Below are 13,481 nucleotides of genomic sequence, written 5' to 3' on the forward strand. Positions count from 1 at the left end.
AGAACCCAGCTGAAGGCCACAGACGTCGCAACCACATCACAGTGAACAGTTTCTAGTACACCCTCTTCCATCACCCCACAAATCCACAATGCATACAAAATGTAATGATGACACAACGCTAATGTGTGTAGCAAAATAAATGTATTTGTTCATATCACAAAAAAAAGGTTTCATTTCAACTATCTCCCACTAACAATATTACAGCATACTGCTGTGTCATGTGACATGGCAGGCTTAAAGTCAGCCTGTGCCAATGAATGTCAAATGTTCTCAAGGGCGCCTACTGCGCGTTGCGCCCAAGCGCCTCTGAGGGGCATCCTCCTCCGGGGCTTCTGGACCTGGCGTGGGCCTGGTGCTGCGGCTGTGTGGTGGGATTTGTGAGGCTGAGTGGCTGCTGATGCTGGATGCCCCCTCACTAACATCATCACCCCCTACAGTGGATGGTATTGCTGGAGGGTGTAGTGCCGTAACGGCCGTGGTGAGGTGCTCCAGGACCCTGGTCATGTCCTCACTGCACTGGACAAGTTGGTGCTGCTGTGTTAGGGACCGCCGCGCCAACAGAGAAGTTGCATTGGCAGCAACATAATTCGCCCTGGTGTAGGAGGCCAGCCGGCTCATGAGTTGACGGTGGCGGCGGCGTGCTGCACTGCGCTGTGTGGACATCGCAGCGGTGTTGGTCTCCATGGCTGCAGTCATGCGGGCCATTCCCTCACCCACACCTGCCATGGCTGCAGTCATGTTGTCTATGCGCTCCCCCACACCTGCCATGGCCGCCGTCATGCGGTCCATGTGGTCAGCGACTCCGGCCACATTGCGCCCTATCTTATGGAGCTGCAGCTGAATGGCACCTTGCTGTCGTGGCTGGCGCTGGTGTATCCTCAACATGCGTCTTTCAATGCTCAAACACGCCAGCCCCTGTCCATTGCCCCTCCTGCTTGCTGGAGTGGTGTGCTGGCGAGACCTGTCACGCCTGCCCTGCTGGCCTGAGTCTGTGGCTGCACGCTGTGTCGCAACTGGCGCGGGCCCAGATGTTGTAGCCACAACTGCTGGGGGTGTGACAGCTGGCGTTGCTGGTGCGGCAGTTGCAGGGGGCACAATAGTAGCTGGCCTGGCAGCGGCTCTAGGTGGTGCGGCCGTTGCAGGGGGCACAATAGTAGCTGGCCTGGCAGCGGCTCTAGGTGGTGCGGCCGTTGCAGGGGGCACAATAGTAGCTGGCCTGGCAGCGGCTGTAGGTGCTGCACCAGTCGCAGGGGGAACACTGCAGGTGGATCTGGCTGCTGGTGTTTTAGCAGCGGCAGGGGCTGGTGCCTGGGTTGGTGGTGGCACCTCCTCCTCCTGGACCTCCTCATCAATTTGCAGCCTTTCACTGTCGCTGCTTTCGCCGCCACCTGTGAGGGTAAGTGGAGGATCGTTAGTTGCATGTATCTGGCAGACGTGCAGTTGCTACATGCATGCTGGGTGACATTCCCTGAATGGCTGTGGCTTTGTGTGTTTTGGGACCTGTCTGGCTGCATTGCGGTACTACTACATTGTGGCCACACTACATCTCCCACAATGCATCAGGGCATTCCTTGATGTGCAACTATGGCATGCCTATGGGACATTAGGGGAGCCTATTTGGTCATGGACATTCATAGCGGGGCAGGGTCACAGTCACATGCCACTTACCTTGGGTGTCTTGGGTGGTGCGGGATGAGTCGAGGTGTGTGAAGCCTATACAGGCCTCCCTCTCTAGGGTTTCCTCCACCTGGTCCTCCATGGGTGTTGTGTTGGGAGGGACTGTAGGTCCCCCACCTCCAGTGCCCGACGACTCTCCAAGGCGCTCCGCCACCTTCTCCTTGGCACGGCCTCGGAGGTTGTACCACAGTTTCTTCAGCTCCTCTAGGGACCTATCGGCCACTCCCACAGAGTTGACAGTGGAGGCAATCCCCTGCCATATCCTCCGTTTTTCTTGCTCGGGGACCCTCCGGGAGTCTTTTCCGAAGAGTTTGTCGTGGTTGGCCACCACCCCCTCAATCAAGTGTTCGAGCTCCTGCTCGGAAAATTTGAGCTTCCTTTTGCGCCCAGAGGAGTTGCTGGGGCCAGGAACAGGTTCCTCTGACATTGTGGCAAAGTAGTAGATGTGTAGCAATCTCCTGTATTGCAGCAGCTCTCCCACTTGCTCCCTCCAGGTCTGCCTCACTGTGGTGAATGGGGGTGGGAACTGGCTGCTTCCTGGTTGTGATGTCATCACTGGGCTCGAAATGCGACTTCCCGTTTTCCCGATCTCGCGAGTTTGCGATCTCGCAAATAGCGATATCGCAAATAGCGATATCGCTATTTGCGAGTTCGCAATCCTGGCGCGGGTAGCCGGAAATAGCGATTTTTCTGGGATTATCGGTAATCGCTAACGGAATTTGCGATCGCGTGCGAATCGCTTTTTTTAATCGCTAATCTTCATGAATTCGGATTTGCGATATCTGAATAGCGATTCGCATTTTTTCGCTATTTCAGAATCGCAAATGCCGTTTTTCATGAATCAGGCGGCTAGTCCTATTGAACTTCCCCTCATTCCACTACAGGAATACACCAATTGAAATTATTAAGAGGCAGGGACCTAATAGGTAGACTTGTACATAATTGGTTAAATAGAACTTGTAAATCTGATATGACATTTAAGGAAAGTGTTAGAAAGATGTATAACAGAGTTCCTCACAAACAAAGTAAACAAAAAGAGGATTTTGATTGTAGGACGAATTTGAGAGACTTGGACTTTATAATTGCTTACTGGGTTTTAATTGTGAAAAGGAGAGTACATTCTGGCAACATTTCTGAAACTGCATAAATGTTCAGTGTTTTTGTGTGGACTGGCTTGGTAGAACAACAGTAACCTTGTTCTTATTTCTAATAAACAAGCAGAGATTTTTAGTTGAACATGCACTGGTGTGGGCGAACCTGTGATAATTTCGCAGATTCTAAAATGTCTAGTTACATTGGAGCTGATCACACTAGTATGCCTTCTGTTTCAGTTAATAACAGCCACGGTTGTGGGTTTTTGCGATTATTTAGTCTCATAAATTATCAAGCAGGATTGCCTCATCTTTCTTGATCAACTGCCTTTGATTGCTGAGACAAGTTCTGCAACTTTGGCCGAAGAAAAAATGTAGAACAATAATGTAAGACACACAGCACAAACGAGATTCAGTTGTCATGAGGGTAGAGTGGTGTTGTGGTACTTGTACAGTGTTATATTTTCAATGCTTATTGCAAAAGTACCTTTAATTTCTGTATCTATATCAGGAATGTTACTGGAGGTTCTAGATTTGCCATGAATTTTGGACTCAGATGCTAGTGGGGCTTGAAATGATCAGTGCACCCATCTATTATGGGTCACATTTCTATGGATTAAACATCACTTTTCTTATCTTTGGACTGCATCTTTGTCATTCTTCTCTCAACAACTGCCACCATCTCACAAAGAGCAATTTTTGGCAAAAATAAGATGTCGGCTTACTCTGGTTCCAAGAGAAAATGTCATAATAGCCAATAAGGCTAACACGTGGCTAAAGTGAGTTATGTTGCAAGGGTCTATTTCGTCACATTTTTTGGTAAAGTGTAACATATTTTAGGCTAACCTAACAATATTTTGCTAGTGGTGGGTGACTTTGTGAAGCCAAATTGGGAACATTTGAAGATGTTGATGCTCCTGGGTGACACAGACCATATGTACAGAATTTTGAAATTGTGATTCGCAAGAAGAGAATCTGTGGAAATCGCTATTTGGGAATCACAAAACTTATTGTATGTAACCTGCGATTTCTCATTTGCTATTAGGAAATCACAAATTAGCAAATTGCTAAATTGCCATTTCCTAATAGGAAATCACTATTTAGGAAACCACACATTCTGTAATCAGAATTATGATGCCTCCAGGCTGACTGTCAGCAGACTCTTGGCACTGCCTTTTTACAGAGTCTCTCCTCTCCCCCAGATCTCCTCCTTCCCTATGTACCGTGTAATAGTCGACGACCCTGCAGTTTAGAACAGTGCTGAGAAGTTATACGAGTACCAGTATCTGTGCTATGTAAATATAGCATGACCTAAAATAACATTGGATGCTAGCAGGACAACTCATATTTGAATAAATATAGTAGGTGCGTGTGTGAAGTTGCCAACTTTTGTTAGGTAAGCGAGAAGGTCTATGGAAGTCTTTGCAAAATCTCCAATCATTCCTTTTCTACCTCTATATGAAAATCCTGGCATTAAGGGGAATTTAATGCCAACAGAATGGCTCTGTATAAGATATAGGTTGCTGCATGCAGTTAGAACCTCATTAGGAGAATCCTATTATTTGTTTCCTAATCTATCACTGGGAAAAATACTTCTACTCTTTAGCACATGATGTACTTTGCACGATATAATAGCAGAATTGAAAATTCAGAAATTCAGAAAGGGGAATAATTCAGTAATATCAAATTCTCCCCTCCTTGTCTGTGAAGCATATTCACTGCATACATTCCACCATAGTTTACCTGACAAAATTAGTGCTGGGAAATAATTGTGTCCATGATTTCGGTGCCAGTTCTATTTAATACTGAAATCGTGATTAGCACAGGACACAGGGTAGTGGTGAGTGGGGTTAGTGTTTTAGCGATTTGATTAGTAACCAATTTCTGGTCAAAGACTCATATTTTTTACAGGATTGGATCACTCGCAATGAGGTTTTACAAAACTGAGAACTACTAGGTGTGGTACAACCCTGAGAAAAGGCTCTGTAATTGGCCTGGTATTGGGAGAAAACGCATGGAAACTGCTGCAGTAATTCAGCATCCCTCATGTAATTTCTAGCCAAAAACCTATATATGCATTGTAATGGAGAGGTGATAGCATATGGAATCTAGAGACGGTAATTTGCCTGCGGATCCGAATTCAACTTTGCCATGAAACTTTTGATAGAGTCCTATACAGTAAAGTTTATCTTGTTAGGCTAAGTAAAAATGTGCACAGGTGAAGGCAATGATAAAGCAGGAATGTGCAAGCTTTGCAATTGCAAAGGGCAGCAGTCAGGAACTTTTTAAAACTTTAACCACGGAAACAAAATGTGCACACTCCAGAATAAAATGCCCACACCCCTTTATATATTCATTAGGCTTGGAATTGTATCTTTGTTTGCCTGATATTCATAATCAGATGTAAATCCTCTTTAAATGACAATTGATGTATTTCGTGCAATCTATGTTTCAGGAGGCATAAACTACAAGGCAAGCATCAGAATAAAAAGACAAACAGAACCACAATACCTGATTAATATTGAGAATCATAAATCCGTCTTTTGACGTGTAATTGGATGGCTTAAACAGATCATGCACAACAATGCAGAGGTGTAAACGGTTCACAAGAGATCCAAAACACTGTTACTAAGCTGATCAAGAAACAGCTGTCGAAATACATGGCATGAAAAGCAGAGACAATGTGAAATTTCTGCACGCTTTATTCTTCAATGTGGCCTTTATCTGTCCCAATGGTGGCTGAAGGGATGAAAACATATGGGCCAAAGCTAAATTGTGTTGTTATGACCACGCTCTGAAAGTTATCGGTTTATAGATTCAAGTGCCTGATAGAAAATTATGTGATTACACAATACAACTACGTCTGATAACGAACCAGTTTCAGAAGGGATTGCTTTAGCATTCTGGATTTTTAAATGCAGGGCAAACCATAAGCGTCTCAGGTGTAAAGATAAACACAACCCACCAACCAGGCTACTTAATATCTAAAAAAAAACAATCCTTGCCATAGCCAATAGGTCTCGCCTTCGGGACCGTATAAGTGTTTAGCCATGCAGCACATTATCCCGTTAATAATCCGGCAACACAATTTTATGCCCTATGATGTTTAATGACGCGACCCCTGTGTGTCATGGACAGAAACATGCTTTGTAATGTACTGTGGCAAAACTGGGCTGCAGAAGTCAGTGCAGACAATCAGTCTATGCATTGTGTTTGTGCCTATGTGTCTGTCAATAAGCCTGTATCACTGTGTGAGAGAGATGTTGCTTATGCGTCTGCAGCTGTGCTTAAAGTATGTGACTGTGCCAGTCGGTGTCAATGTGTCTGTAATAAGGGTATCGACTGGCATTTTATGTTTCTCCACCATCGCCTGTGGTGTAGGAGAGAGCCACAGCAGCAACAGCCCCCAAGACCATTATAGGATTTTGCAGTTGTGTAATTCCACAGACACTTTCAATGCACACATGCAGGCATGGGTTTTCAACACAACTATACAGATATACTCACATACACCCACGTCGTCACATACAAATACGTCCTCGAAAGGACAAGTTTAAATAGGGATAAGCAGAGGGCAGTAACAGAAGAGGGTTGGGGAGATGGGAAAAATTTAGGTAAACAATGATTAGGGAGTAGTTCGGAACTGAGATTTGAGAAACAGTGGGTGAGTCTGGGAATGCGGACGGGATAGAGAAACAAAAGGTTTGGGGAGGAATGTTAGTGAGGAGTAAAAGCCCCAATGGGGAGCTTTAGCAAATGTATGGCGAGTGATGAGTCTGGGAATGCGGACGGGAAACAAAGGTGTGGGGAGGGGCTGTTAGTGAGGAGTAAAAGCCCTAATGGGAAGCTTTAGCAAATGTATGGCGAGTGATTGGTAAAGAATGAGGGGGTTCATAATAAGAAGGGGGGGCCACTTACAGACAAGTAAGGTGAGGGGTGAAGAGATGGACTAATTGAGGGGTGATGGCGAGTCACTAACATTACAAGCATTGGCCACGCGGCCGTGAAAGCAACGTGGCCGCAAAAGCGATTGGGCTAAGAAACAGCAGCTGTTTGTGTGTGTGCATGTGCTTTTTTTAGAAGCACACACTCGTGCTTGTGGCGCGCCCCTGCTTCCTCCCGCATGGTGGATGCCGCCACAAGCATGCGTATTTACTTCGAAAAAGAGCAGAACGACGGCTAAAGGTCCTCCTATGTAGCTCATGCACGCTGCGTAGGCGAGACCTAAAAAGTATATGGATGAAGTATATGGATGAAGGCATAGGACTTCTGTCAATTAGTTCGGAAACACAAATTAATTAACTAGTTCCTAAATGCACCTTTCCGTAGGCTAAAAAGACAAGCATAGTGTTAAACTGGTAATCGATGTGATGAATACTGCAAATACAAGTGTTTTCAAATGCTGCAGTCATATTGTACACAAGTGTAGCTTCTTCCAGGGAATCAACTATTGTGAAACTATTTAATTCACGTATGTTGTTAGAACATCTGGGTACAACTGTATGAATGACTGCTCGTGGTACCCAACATATAGAGTCTTGTGCACTTGCATCTGTTAGAGAACTTTAAAAGGGATTATTAACCAATTCCATTCACCGGGGGGGGGGTGTTGGGGATTAGCGGTATATTTCTCTTCGAAGATGATTTGGGCTGCACTTGTCAATACCACTAAGAGTGAGATGGTAGGCTTGTCTGGCCAATACAAAGGTGTCCAGTATTTCACTGTAGTAACAATGGAGGATTGTGTGAGGAACAATGCTTATTCGGGTATGGTCTCTCTTTCCCTTCCGTGGATGGGTTAAGTGGATAACTTATCTTGCTCAAAACTCAAACTCACGTTAATCACGAGTAGCACATTTCTTCTTACTTCATTGTAGCAAAGTTTAAGGAACACTACATTCTTATGGGGGGCAACATACATGGTGAACGGATAAAATAAAAAGCGCCACTTGCTGTTTACATCAGTTTCTGTGATTAAGCTGGTGCCAATGCATTGGAAAACAACAACATCCTCATCAATAATTGAGCTCATATTATCTTTTAACATCATCAACAAACTTTATTTTAAGAGCACATATCTATTTTGACCAAATAGTGCACCAATATCTATACTTAGCAACTTTTTTTGAATTTATTGTTTAGGACTTAACCCTTAATGGTTTGAACAATTCTGTAAAGAACAGTATATGTCAGATGAAAAGTGTGGTACCTCATACATTACATATTGTTTTCAATAAGATTCCCCTGACAAAGTGCCCAGGGTGGCACGAAATGCATTGGGAACGTCACCCATAATTGGAATGTAACCAATAATAATATGTGATTAACAACACATACAGAAGAACATATTCATGTACTGAATAAACATGATTACAGTTTAAGAAGATTTGTCTGGAATATGTTTTCTTGGACACATTAGTGAAAGCATACCAATCGCAGTCGCGATCAATAAAGCAGCGCCCAGTGGGTTGCCCTCTAAGATTAGAGGACGCATTTATGGATTCTTAGGAGACACTTCACATTAAAGAGAGTGAAACCTCCGAGGCACGCAACAATATTTCAAACGAAGTACTTAGCTTGTACGCAATCCAATCCATTTTAAATTTATCGTAAACAATTGCCCAACAAAATATGGAAAAGGCTGTTATAAAAACTAGATGATTGCTCTACGTGACAAGGACCGGTTGCTAGACCAGTCCTCAAAAGTTTGATTTTTGAAGGAAATATAGCTAATAGTTCTGCGGAGGAAAGACAACCAAATAAAACTTTAGAGGCACAACTTGACCTTTGTCACTAAGAAATAAACCGCAGTACAGGTCCATACCAGTGGACGACTAGAACAAAAGCAGTCAATTTAACTACTGTTTCAGCTTCTGATTGGTCACAGCAGTTTGCGCTCTACCTTTCCTTAGTTTACTGTCTCTCTGTAAATTCCTTGCCCCGCCCACGTGCATTAGACACCCTGAAAAAGTAAGTCACGTAGAACTTGCCACTTCCTTACCGTGTAGTACGACAACAGACCCGAGTTGTAATCCAGCATGAACCAGCGGTACTGCCAACCTTTCATAACATTCATCCATTTGCTTAGTGGACCTTCCATGATAGACGTCATACTGGGACAGAATAACAACACCACCAGCGACGTCACGTGGCATGTTTTCTGTTGGGCGTGGTGGATGGATTACAAGGCGATATCAGCAAAATAAAACCAGCACAAGCGCGTACCTCGTGCTGCAGCAGGGGAAAGGGGCATGCGCAATTCCCTTGCAGGAGCACGCAGCAAGGCGCGATGATTGCGTCCATATGGCGCCACCAAATGGCGCCGCGCGCTCCTGCATGCACGCTGCGTAGGCGAGACCTAACAAGTGAGAATCCCTGCTATTACAATTTAGTTTAGTACTTCCTCTTGCCTCAAATGGATTTCAGAAAGGGATTCATTGCCAATTATTGTGGTCCATTGTCACGAGGTACTGGAAGTAGGAGACTGAGTAGTCTCTTTCTGATTTCCTTATTTGTCATTTTTATTGTAAGTCACAAAACAAAACGTAAAAGTTCTCCTTTTATCCTCTTGGCATTTTTTCCCATCCAGGCATCCAGAGAGTAGAACCACAAAAAAGAAAAGATAAAAGGTATATCAGCGTCAAGCGTGACTTTTCGAGTTTATATAGGGAAGTGAGTGGGGGAAGCACACCTGACCTGCAGACAGGCATGTCGCGGTATAGATGGAACCTCCACCCATGTTTAAGTACACAAAAAAAAGAGTGAACAGCCAAGAGCCCCTATTGGTGCAAGGGCATAATCGTCAAGATGTTCCCCCTTTGAAGGACAGGGTCTGTTCCTCTACCCGCCTCCCCAGAAACCGGGCACGCACCTCTGCAAGCCACGATCCTCCTGGAAATGCAGGTGGGCATCTCGTGGGATCGTTGGCCTCCTGGCATTTGTGTCGGCATCTCGATGCTGGGCTCCAGTTTTCCCGGACCGCGGTCTGTGTTTCCTCCTGCTCTGAAGTGCTGTACATCGCTTCCCCCACTCGGGTTACAGCATTCGGCTTTCCGCTCCGACGTGATGCTCCTCGTCTCCCCAATTTGACAGAGGCTTCCCTCTTTCTGATCCAGCCTTTAACCGCTCAGTGGTAAGTGGTTTATCCGCTCGTCACCATCAGGCAGCGGCGACCTCAAGGCCCATAGCAGGTGAAAGCAGGGTCGTTCTCTGCAATATAGAACACCTCTTCACTTGGACATATGAGGGCTGGAAACAAAGCAGAGGTTTGGACATATAAGGCATTGTCCACTCTTTCTCTATGTCGTCGGGGCAAGCGGGACGCAGAACCTGAAACACCCCAAGCCTAGAGTCCTACCGATCGAGGAGATACGAAATATGAGATAGGAAGTCTGCATTGGCATCTTGGGAGCCCTTTCTATGTCAAATCTCAAAAGCAAGGGGTTGAAGGGAAAGGAACCACTGCAACACTCCGGGATTATTACCCTTGTTTCGACTCATCCAGGTCACAGGGCATGATCAGTGTAGAGTATGAAGGGTTTGCTTTCTAGGTAGTACCTTAGCTTGCCAATTTGATCACCAGGCATTCTTTTTCGATCACAGGGTATCTTTGTTCCCTTGGGAGGAGTTTCTGACTGATGAACAGTATTGTGAGTTTCAGACCCCCTGGTGACACTTGGACAACACGGCCCCTATACTGACATCAGAGGCATCGTTTTGCAATATGAAGGGCTCTGCAAAATTAGAGGATTTCAGGACAGGGCTGCTGGTGATAGCTTCATTTAGACGTTGGAACGCTTCTTGGACTCGATCAGAAGGGTTCAAGAGGTCAGTATTTGGGGTATCGTTTTTTAGAAGGTCAGTAAGAGGATACCGGAGCATAAACCGCCTGTAGTATCCCAACAAGCCTAGAAAAGCTCTTATCTCTCATCTGGTTTTGGAAAAGGGGTATTAACAATAATCATGACCGTCTATTCTTGGGGTTCGATTACTCCATTACCCAACAGATATCCCAGATACAGCACCTTTTCGAACCCCATCCTGGACTTCTTTACGCTTACCTGTAGGACGGTTTCCTGCAACTCTTGGAATATCTGACAACATGCTTATGGTGTAGGTCCCAGGATGGACTTAAGATTACAATGGCATCCAGATATGCCGAAGAGTATGTCTGATCGTCACAAAGCACATAGTTCATCAACCTTTGAAAAGTAGCGAGCACCCCATGCAGGCCAAAGGAAAGAACCGTGAATTCGAACAACCCATCTGGGGTGGAAAAGACCTTCTTCTCTCTGTCTCTTTCTCATAATGGGACCTGCCAATATGCTTTGGTTAGGTCAAGAGTGGATATGTAGCCAGCATCCACTAGCTTCTCTATGAGTTTGTCTATCCGAAGTAAGGGATAGGCATCGAACTTTGATATGACATTTACTGCTCTAAAATCAATAAAATCAATACAAAACCAGACTGATTCGTCATGGTTTTTGGGCCAGGAAGATGGGCGAGGACCACTTGCTTTGGGAGGGTTTATGAATCCCATTTGCAACATTTTAGTTATTTTCAAAGTAATGGCTTGTCTCCGGGCAGCCGGTATCCGGTATGCCCTATGTTTCACCACCTGCCCAGGAGGGGTCTCAATCGAATGTTCTACCAGGAAGGTTTTTCCCTGGTAGATCCGAAAACAACAAAGAGAAGGGTTCAAGCACATCCAAGAGTCCAGAACGTTGTTCCGTAGTCAGATTTTCATTCACCACCAGATGCTCTGGGGTACAGGGATCTGCCAAGGGAGTCAGGATGAGTTGGTTTGTCTTGGGTAAAGTACCTAACCACTTTTTCAAGAGGTTAATATGATAGCTCTGTTGTTTCCTATGGAAGACCTGTATTCTATATGTGATTCATCCTATCTTAGCCACAACTTTATAGGGGCCCTTCCACTCTGATTTGACCTTAGTGGGGGGTGTGAGCTGGAGTATTAGGACCTACTCATCAACCTGTAGAAATCTCCACTTCTTTCCTTTATTATAAAAGGTCTGTTTTTTCTTTTGTCTCTTCTCTAGATTGGAATGTGCCAGATCTCTTAGTTTCCCTATACGTGCTTTGAGCTGTTTGCTGTATTCCAAGAGCTCACTAGCATCATCTTCTCCTTTTCCCCAGACCTCCTTGGTCATCTTAAGTAGGGTCCTGGGCTGTTTCCATATAACAACTCAAAGGAGGTACAGCCTAGACTACTCTGGACCTATCCTCGGATAACGAACCTGGCAAGGGGAAAAGTTGGTCCCAGTTCTTTCCTTCTCCTGTGAGCATCTTTTTCAGGGTTAGCTTGAGGGTCCCATGGTACCTCTCGACTAAACCACCTGTCTGGGGTTGATAGACGGAGGTTTTGATATGGGAGAGATTGAGTATCCTGCATACCTGTGACATGAGCTTTGAGATAAAGGGAGGCCCCTGGTCTGTAAGGATGTGGTGAGGAAAAATCACTCGGGAAAAGTACTCAATCAGTTTTTCAGCTATGTTTGTTGTAATAGGGGTTCTTAATGGAAAGGGCTCAGGGAATCGGGTGGAGTAATCCACTAGCACTAGACGTATTTGTATACTTTAGCGAATATGGTAAAGGACCGATCAGATTCATGCCAATGTGTTCGAAAGGCTTACCTACGATCAGTAAAGGCTGGAGCCTCACTGTAGGAGGTCTATAGGGACTCCTTTGTTGACAAACAGGACACTCCCGGCAGTATTTCTTTATATGTGCCTATATACTTGGCCAGTAAAAGTGGCGAAGGATACTTTGTGTAGTCTTGAGAGCCCCTGAGTGCCCTGCTAGGAGATGCGAATGGGCAAAGATCAATGTTTGGTCCAGATAAGCCTGTGGTCCAAGTAGTTGAGGGATTCGTTCACCCTTCTCACCCTGTATAAGAGCCCATTTCTTTCTATGAAGTGGGGGTATACCACGGGAGTAGCAGACTAGGGTTTTCAGTCTTCCTGCCATGCACTTTGCAGGAAGCGTCATTGATCTGTGCCAGTCTGCAGTTCCTGTCTATCTGCCAAGGTTCCTGAGTGATGAGAGCACTGGAAATGATTGACTCGGGTAGCTGTCCTTGGTTCCCCTTTTTTATAGTTCCCAGGACTAATGTCAGAAAATCAGGGTTGTCTGTTCCTAATATGAGTTCCTCTGGGAGATTCTGTAGGACTCCTACTGTCACTATAGACCGTTGTCTGTTTAGAGGTGGTATGGGTATTCGGGCCACAGGGTATGTCTGAAAATCTCAGTCTACACATCGAATATGCACCTATTTTCCAGGGATTATCTGTGTGGCACAGACCAGGTCTTTCTGGATAACTGATTGGCGAAAAAAAAACGAATCCAGTAGGGCGGTAGCCTGGGTTGTGTTAACTTGAACACTCACACAAAAACAGGTACCCAGTTCCTCCGTGTAGAGAATAGACTTTCTGATGTCCATAGGTACTTCACTTGGCTTCTTGTGGGGGTATGTACAGGTTGTGTGACCCCTCTCGCCGTAGTCAAAACAATGGGGTCCCCGGTAAAGGGGGGTTATCAGGTTTATAGTTATGAGGCCTCGAAGGCTCAATAATGGGATGTATGGCTTTTTTTTTTGTCACAGGCTGCTTCGTGTTATTTTCTCAGTTTCCCAAGGAGAAACACAGGGTTGGGCACGTGCAAAGGATGTGGCATTTCGACAGCCTGCTCTATGGTGA

Source organism: Lissotriton vulgaris, chromosome 10, assembly GCF_964263255.1.
Source record: "Lissotriton vulgaris chromosome 10, aLisVul1.2, whole genome shotgun sequence".
Classification (NCBI taxonomy): Eukaryota; Metazoa; Chordata; class Amphibia; order Caudata; family Salamandridae; genus Lissotriton; species Lissotriton vulgaris.